Source organism: Pinus tabuliformis, chromosome 8 (assembly GCF_031772625.1).
Source record: "Pinus tabuliformis cultivar Carrire ecotype Pingquan chromosome 8, CPIR1, whole genome shotgun sequence".
NCBI lineage: Eukaryota > Viridiplantae > Streptophyta > Pinopsida > Pinales > Pinaceae > Pinus > Pinus tabuliformis.
In genome coordinates this window covers 1,125,681,950-1,125,691,511 of record NC_142294.1, presented here as the reverse complement: position 1 = coordinate 1,125,691,511, position 9,562 = coordinate 1,125,681,950, and positions in this window count along the sequence as shown.

Here is a 9,562-nt window from a genome sequence, read left to right as displayed (position 1 = left end):
ACACAACTTGGAAATACTTGCTTGGTGATTCTGCATTGTTTTGGGTGATAGTCAATCGAGTTGATGGCGGGGTGATGATCTGGTAGTAAGAGGGGATTTCGGTCATCAGAACTTTAGCAAAATGACGAAGTGTGTGAATGATCAACAAATGCATAGGTGATCATGCAAACACACACTCACATGACTCAACGATGAGATGACTCAAACTATCTAGACACACATGTTCAACATGACTGATCGACGGTGCAAGCGACAAGCACGATAGTCGTGATTGATCATTGATCGACCATGACGACACTTACGCGACAGTGAATATGACTCCATGTGTGAGCACGACATATAGCAAACATAACATTTACACACAAAGTGAAGACTTTGAGCATAACCAGAACACGGTCGCAAGCATGACTTAGATACAAACATGCAAAGACTTAGTGAAATTAACAAGCAAGGTGAATGCTAAGACTCACATGAGTTCATGGAGTGAACCCAAGTGTGTGCAATCATCAAGTGAAACTCTCAAGGGAGGTTCTGAAATTTGGTGCAGGCCAAAATTTTGGAGGGTAGTTGTAGTTGCTACAACAACATGTTATATTGTTTTCTTTTATTTGATGTGATAAGGGTAATTCTTTAAAGATAATCATCAGCGTGAAGTTATTTATGTATGTGAAGTTGTAGGAAGGTAGAAAACATAAGAAAATACACAGACACAATAGCGCGCATATCCCTCTAGTTGTGGAAACTTGGTTCTGCAGCCTCCCATGACTGCTTCAAGTGAGACTACGACCTGCTTGCAGGTTGTTACCGAAAGGGCTAGTGGTTGAGGGTTTTTTGCGGCGCACTCTAAACCTAGGTCAAGCCCCCTTAAACCAAAAAATGGTTCCGTTTCTGGGACTGGGATCTATTTAAGGGATATGTTTTGGTGCCCATCAAAGAAAGAAATCCAGGAGTGCGTTGAACAGAAGGAAAGAGAATTTCCAGAAAAAGAGAACAAAAACCTTCGATTATCAACTAAAGACTAATTGTAGAATTACATCTTCGAAGAGTAATACGAAATATTCTTTGGTTCGTCCCACATTGAATTGTACAAATGGGTGTCTAAGTTCACCGAGCATAAGACTTGTTTCAAGAATGACGAAGCTAAGGAGTGGAACCTTGAATTGATACGGAAACTCAAGAATGTCAGTAACAATATCTCTAGGTCTATTGATTTTTGGATCGATAGCATTTTGGGAGGATTTATCACTAAGTTCATGATAGACATGATCATATCCTATAGTGAAGCTAAACGAATATTTTTTATGGGACCATGAGGTAAGTTCTTAAAATATTTTAATCTCTGGATTAAGATGTTATTGTGTGAAAATGGGATTTTGTGAATGCAATCAAATTAATGTTTGGGCGAAGAGGAAATGATCCTAAACCAAGATCTATGCGAAGTGGAAAATGATACTAGACAGATCTGAATAATTTTATTGAAACTGACTATAGCCCCCTATTAGGAGGATCTGAGAGTGAAGAAGAAAGAAGTAACCCTACAACCCTGTGATATTCCCCCATCCATCCTAAAGGCACATCGAAGTCTGGAGCTGAGAAGAATCAGGGGGGTCTTTTGGATTCCCCATCCATCCACCCCCTTTACACCCCACCCACCTCCCCATAGTTCCCCTACACCCTCACCCCCACCCCCTTCAACTAGCTCCCCGAGAAGAAATATGGCCAACGACATTAAGCTGCCTATTTTCAAAGGATTAGGATCAGAGGATCCTCATCAGTTCTGGTTTGTAGCTAATGCAATATGTACATCAAGACAGGTTACTCATGATGGTGTAAAGAAGGCACATCTCATCAGCGCTGACTTAGTATATGAAATACTTTGTGACTAACCCAAATGCTTCGTTGGATCAAATTAAGAAAGCATTGGTGCCAGAATTCAAGTTGAAATCAGAATCATAGTGCATAATAGAGTTAAAATAAATCAAACAAAGAGTGATTGAATTGGTGTGGGAGTTGGATCAGCGATTCAAGGTGGTTATGGGTCAGTTAAGGTTTGAAATACCCCCATAACAGCACAAACAATGGTTCACAGCCGCGCTACTTCCACATATTAGGTTACCATTGACACAACAGAAGATTGTGACTCAAGCTAAAGCATTGGAGATTGCGTTGAAGCTGGAAACTTCGTCGATTGGGGATACTCATGCGGGAGTACAACATATATAGAGACAAATATCCAATATGACCTTGGAATGGCAATACCTCAAGAAAGATAAGGAGACTAGATCAGAAGTATGGTGTACAAAGTGAAAATTAGAGGGTCATTGTAAGGATTAACGCCCCATGTTCAAAGATTATATTTCAAGTGGAGTGCCTAATCCAGTAAATCCAGGCCCGTGGTACGAGATTTGTAGAACGAGAGGCCAACATCGCTCTAAAGACTACTACCTATTACATAAGCACGTAGAGACCCCGAAGCAGTTATTTTTTAATTTATGTATATCAGTAGGCCATGATGAGAAAAATTTCCGAAGTTATGACTTAATGATGGAGTGCATTATTGATAGTTAAATACTGCAAGTTGAAGGACATACACAAGATGAGGAAGGCCAGCAAGTTGGTCGAGGAGAATTTCAAGAACAAGGACAAGGAAGAGGATGAGGAGTTGGTCAAGGACGTGGCCAGATTATCTGTTACAACTGTGGACAGGCCGAACACTTTGCAAGAGACTGTCAGAACCTAAGGACAACTTGTAGTTGCTGTAAGTATTTTGATTATGTGATGGAAGAATGCCCCATCCTTATTGAAAATATGTAGGAGAAAATAAACCAGCAACCTGCAGTGAATATCCAAATGATGACCGTTGAGCCAAGGGAAGATCAACCGTGCATTGGCATTGTAACAAGAAGCAGATTTGTGACTAGAAATGATAAATCTAATGGGAAAAAGAAAATTGAACCGACATGGGTAAGAAAAACTATTATAAAACATCCAGCATTTGATATCCTAAAGGAAAAGAAAGTACTTATGGAGGCAAGGCAAAGCTTTTTGGATGATGAAGCCTTGACCTCTACCACATAGCTGACTCAGAAGGATAACTCCGAGATAGTACCAGTTGCGGCACAAGATGTGGATCTGAATATTTTGAAGTCTTTTCTATAGAATTGCATGAATTTATTGACAAATCAGAAGTTCGTAGAGGGATTGTAGGAATTTTTAGATCCTTGTGCTCCTAATGGGGTACCACAAAGTGAGATGCACGCAGTGAATAATCTACATAGATACAAGAAGCAAACTGGGAAGGAAATGAGGCTTACAACGCAGATTGGACAAACGACATGGATCAGGTTATCTTAGATCTTAGATGATGCTAATGTCTTGTTGAAGCAAAATTGGGAATTAATGGGTAGACCGAAGCTGCAATGGTCAACTATCTAGTTGAAGATGTTGAATCAACAGAAGATCATCCCTCGAGGAAGATTGCCAGGAATAGCAATAGATATTGATGGAGTGCACACTACCACTGACTTCGAAGTGATTGATATTTTGGATGATAGTAATCCCTACCTTGTTTTTCTTGGGTTGGATTGGGCATTTGATAACATGGCTATAATTAACTTGTAGAAAAGGCAGATGATATTTGAAAAAAATAATATGATATTTATTGTGCCATTAGATCCATCGGAGGGAGTGAGATATAATGAACCTGTCATAGAAGAATACAACGCGGATGACATCGACAACCTTTATTAGATAATAGAAAAAGAGGAAGAATGGATCAACCTTACTGTGGATGGAAAACTAACTTGGGAGCAAGATAGTTCATGCACTTCAGATTCAGAACAGGAATTAGAAAATTGGTATAACAAGTTGCATGAAGTGTCTAAAAGGAAATGTGCAAGGATCACTAGCATAATGTGTTGTATGACATCTGAGGTACATGACTTACCTTTATATGATGGTTTGGGTGATGTAAATACTTTCTTTAGAGATTATGAAAGATGGGTACCCAAATCTCAGAGATTGTTAGCTCTGGATCAAGCACTAAGGGCTACTCCTACTAGATGGTGGGGTACTCATAAGAAGAATATAGGAGATTGGAAAAAATGTAGAAGGTTGATGTGGGTAAGATTTGGACAAGTAGAAACAGATCTCGCAGACAAGTATGATGGCCAGAATGATCCTAGAGACCACATACAGCTCTGTATGGCAGCTTGGGGAGAAATTTTGTGAGAATAATGGGTGCATGGCTTCATCCATACCTTGGAGACAATCCCTCAGAATTAGTATCTAGAAACAAATATTTGACATGGTACTGCTAGTTGGGCAAAGATGGTTGATGGATTCATAATGAAATTTGGATTTGAAGATGATTGTACACATATAGATGCAGCCTTGAATATAGTTAAGAAGAATATTTTTGAGAATGAAGTTATAGTTATATGGAAACCTAATTGGGTTGCGCAGATACACAATGTAATGGAATGTTATAATATCACTGCCGAATAGGATGAAGATCCTCACAATATTGACATTAAAGAGCCAAAAGGCATTGTGAATTGAATGGACCTAAGATAGAGACGTTTGATATAATGAAGCCATTGAAGATGAGGAAAGTGAATATAGGATTAGAGGCTGAACCAAAGTATGAAAAATAGGAGATGAATGGGATTTGAGAATTCGAGCACTGTTGTGGGCATATACAACAACATGCAAGAAATTGACAAGGAAGACACCATTTAGGCTGGTATATGGACAAGAGGCAGTTATGCCTATGGAATACATTGTGCTAAGTTTGAGAATTGCAAGTGTCACATATATGGCAGATCCTGACATTACGAAGGAGATAATTTCATAGATACTAGCTCTAGAAGAAGACAGGTTCATAGCAGGGTTCCATCGGCAAGTACAAAAAGCAAGGGAGAAATCCTGGCATGACAGACACATAAAGAAGAAAAAATTCAAAGAAGAATATCTAGTATTATTATATGACAACGAATTCGCGAAGTTCCTAGGAAAATTTAAAACACATTGGTTAGGACCATATATCATCAAGCACATCTCTGATGGTGGTACAGTTTAGCTCATGAAGTTGAATGGCCAGCTGATCTTGAGATGAGTGAATGGTAGTAGATTAAAGATATACAGGGACAACATTGTCCCTGGAGCTTCACACTGAAAATTGGAAGGAAGTAAGTCATAGTGCCACCTGCAGTTGAAAGTGGGCATGGAACTATAAACTACTCTGTAGAAAGGGACTTCGGTGAAGGGAGATTACTGCGCAATACTCAAGAATATGATGAAGTCTGAAGGAATTGTGATAAAGAAAATATGATTGCACCATGAGGAATGGATCGTCGAAGTTGACTAGAAATATTACCTTTGGAAGGACAATTTTACCATTAAAGGGACATTATTGTTAAGGGATGCGGGAAAAGAGAATTTATGAAGCACATCTAGTTGTATCTAGACCCATACCTGCATTAAATGAGAAAATCTTGAAGCAATCATGAGGATGGAATTCAAATTTTTTATAAAAACCACATCCTGCACCACATTTGACACTTCGATGTCTGGAGAAATTGAGAAATTACATAGAAGGGAGCTATTATATGTCTAAGAGGATTTTTGAAGAAGTTGTTGGAATATTTACAAAGAAAGGATTTGCAGGTATTATGGAGGCACAGGGAGAGAATGTACCCATGTACTAAATATGCCAGAGGTCACTGAGAAAGTAGGTGCCCACAGAACCACAAACATAAAAGAAGAAGGAGAAGAGACCAGCTGAGGTCTCTCGGGTGGAACTTAGAACATCCCAAAGTAAGAAAACATAGAAAGAAGTCTGCACAAAGAACAAAGAAGATAAGGGGAAGAAGCCAATGCCGAAAGGGGTTGACTCTTGGGTTAATGAACTCATGCAACCAAATGGAGGATGGGGTTTGAAGACCGATGAGAGGGGAGGAATGGTGGCCATGGAGCCACATTCACCATGACTTCTTCACAATATTTATTGTTGGAGCATCATCACAAGCCTGTAGGCAATTATCATAATCACTATCAAAGGAAATGAGAGCAAAAGGAGCATGCATAGACACGATGGAGGAATGGTGGCTAACTAAGCTACGCACAACTATGCATCATTGCATATAGTAATGCTAGGGCCATTGCCACAATCCTGCAAACCAACATGAGAATTTACACAAGAAGAACCGAGAGAAAAAGGAGAAAAAGATTGGGTGACTGAGTTCAAGGTAGAATGTTTGATGCTAATCCACAAGTTGAGGGTCAAGATCTAATCTCCCCTGATCTAGCTCCTTAATGAAATCCATGTTGTTGACAATTTGGTATAATGAGAAATTTCCTCCTCGAGTTTGACCTGAGATTCAAACCAGTCCATTGTATCAACATTTGTTGTGAATTTTTCACCTCAAATTCTTGACATCCATATCTCCTTGCCTTCCCCTATCACCCCATTCTCATCTCCTCCTCCTGTAATCCATCCTCTAGTCAACCCTAACTCTTCCCCTTCTCCTGTCAACCCTAATCTCTCTTTTCACTCTTCATCAAATGAGTTTTCCAACTGGGTTGTTCGTCCTTACACAATTGGCTAGCCTAGCCATAGCCTTATACATCCATCCTTCATTGATTTGAAATCCTCATTTCATTTGAAATCTTTTACCTATGTTAGTTCAAACTCTCCCACCCTCTCAAAAATCCCACTTCCTTTCCCATCTCTTTTCCTAATTTGACTCCCCCTTCTCTTTTTCATAATGGAACCTCCCCCTTCGATAAGTTTTCTTATCCCCCCATCCCCCTTTTTCCAACCCCCAATCCTAATCCAAATTATAATTTAATTGCCCACCTTTCAATTAACAAAGTGGTTAACTTATCAAGTTTGGAATTTGATCCTCCTATTTATCGCATTTTGGAAAAAGGGTTAATTTTTTCCCTCGCTCTAAGAGAAATCTCTATAGAGTATATTATTTGTAACATAGAATATAGGCATAAAGACCTGTCTAATAATATTAAATAAGCTATTAGAAAATATTGTGCAGTTGTTCTTAGGAAATCTAAGTCTCCAAAGAGTAACATAAGGAAAGATGAGTTCCTAACCCTTAAGACCTTAAAGGATAACCCGAACATTGTCATTCTAAAGATTAATAAAGGTGGGGTTTTTGTTATTTTAAATAAATCTAAATACGTGAGAAAAATGATGGATGACCTCTATAATAGTGGTAGTTACAAAATTCTCAATAAGAATCCCATTAAAAAAGTCTCGAGAGAAGTTGCTTGCGCTATAAAATCTAGTAATGCCCTTAACCCCTTTACCAAAATCTTATTAAGAGAAACCCTCTCACCCCCATAATATATGGGCTTCCTAAGATATATAAGGATGGGACCCCTAAGAGCCATTGTTGGTGCAATAGGTGGGCCCTCTTATCTTCCAATTAAATATTTAGTGTAAAAACGCAAGCCTCTCGTTGGTCACATAGAGTTCTTTGTTAAGGACTTTGTAGCCTTTGTGAATGAGTTAAAAGATATGAGGCTAGATCCTGGGATATTTTAGTAAGCTTTGACATTATATCTCTTTATACGAAAATCTCCATTAATGAGGCTATTAATGTTATCAATCGCATTTATGATCCCGACACTACCAAATTGGTTGGTATATGCATAACCTCTACTTTTTTCAGCTTCCAAGGTGAATTCTATGAACAAACTTGTGGAATAGCCATGGGTTCTCCACTCTCCCCAGTTGTTGCTAACTTGTTCATGGAATAATTTGAGAGCAAGGCTTTGGCTTGTGCTCAATTTCACCTTAAGTTGTGGAAGAATTTTGTAGATGATACTTGCATCATTTGGCCCCATGGTCATGACAAGTTAAATTTGTTACTTCAACATCTTAATTCTGAATCTGACTCCATCAAATTCACTACGAAAGTTGAGGTAAATAGTAGTATTCCTTTCCTTGATCTTCTCATCTCTATAATGAGAGATGGTTCCTTGTTGCACAAGGTATTTCATTAAAAAACTCACAGAACAATATCTTCATGCCGATTCCCATCATTTTTTGGCACAAAAATGTGGAGTTCTTAACTCGCTAACTACCCATGCTCTAAGGATTTTTTATGAGGATCACCTGGAATATGAGAAAGTCCATCTCTTGAAAGTTTTTTAAAATAATGACTATAGAAAAGACGAAGGTTTCAAAGATTTTCAAAAATCTAGTAAAGGACTTAGGATTAAAAATGTTCCCACTAATCAGGTTATCAATGTCCAACTTCCCTTCATCGATGGGGCCACTGATAAGATTGCTCGTATTCTTAAGAGGAATAAATTCTATGTTGCCTTCAAGCCCCTTAATACCATTCGAAGCTCCCTTAGATCCATCAAAGACCTAGTGAACCCTAGAGCATGGGGGCTTCACTCGGGAGCAATATCATATCACGTGCATTCATATTGGGAGATATATATTGAGGAAAAAATGACATAATATATTAAGCATATATTACTGGGTAAAGGGATTTTATTGGTGGGTATAAAAAATGAAGCTCAAAATTAATGGAAAAATATCTGCATCACATGAGCATATTATTCAACTCGTTCTATATATCATGGGGATAACATATGACCTTCTACATAGTGATGGTGTCTGGATATGTCCTACAAATTGATAGTGGTTTCTTTATGTTGAAAGGTCTGGGTAGCTCTTGGATGGTGTTGGGGGATGTTCTTATCCCCATTCTCTGGTGCCTCTGCCTTATGTGAAGTTTGGTCGGTTCGGTGATAATTATTTGATAATGAGTTTAGTGAAAAATTTTGTGTTGATGCAAGTGATCATAATTCAGTTCGAAGGGGCTCACATCATGTTAATTGTTATGGCTACAGGTTCCTGGGGTTGTTGTTGTCCTCGCTCAAGCAAGGTGACAAGATGCAGCGAGCATAATTGGGTCAAATTCCCTCCCCTGGTCACCTTCTCTCCCCTTGCCTATGAACCATGTTCTTGCAAACACACGGATTTACGTGCTAATATCATCGAGTTGCAAGTGCTCCTTCACCAACAGAGGGTAGCGACCAGTGAGAACCAGGAGTTGATTATGGAAAAAAGAAAACAAATTGGTCAGCCGAAAGATGAAGTTGGGGTGCTTAGAAGCATGCTCGAGGACCTCCAAATTCAGCTTGCCAAGCAGAATTCTCCACCTACAATGAAAATATTGGGCTTAGATCTCATCCGCCCTACCATCCGTGAAGACTAGTCTGTGTTGTTATGTCTGGTTTTATATGTATCTTTTTCTTGTCGCAATTTTGTCGAGTATATGCCAATATAATAATAGGAGTACAATATTGTTTCTAAATTTTGATGGATAATTAGGCCTAGTTAGATAGCCTACATATGCAACTTATAAACCCCAGTAATGTAATGGCATTGTAAATCTCTCGATTTTTAGTTGCAACTAGGCACGGATTAATATAACCAGTACTCTTTCGTGTTAAAAAAAACTATTAAAAAAACAATTAAAATTTTAAAAAAGTATATGTAACATTTATTTGATTTTTTAATAAT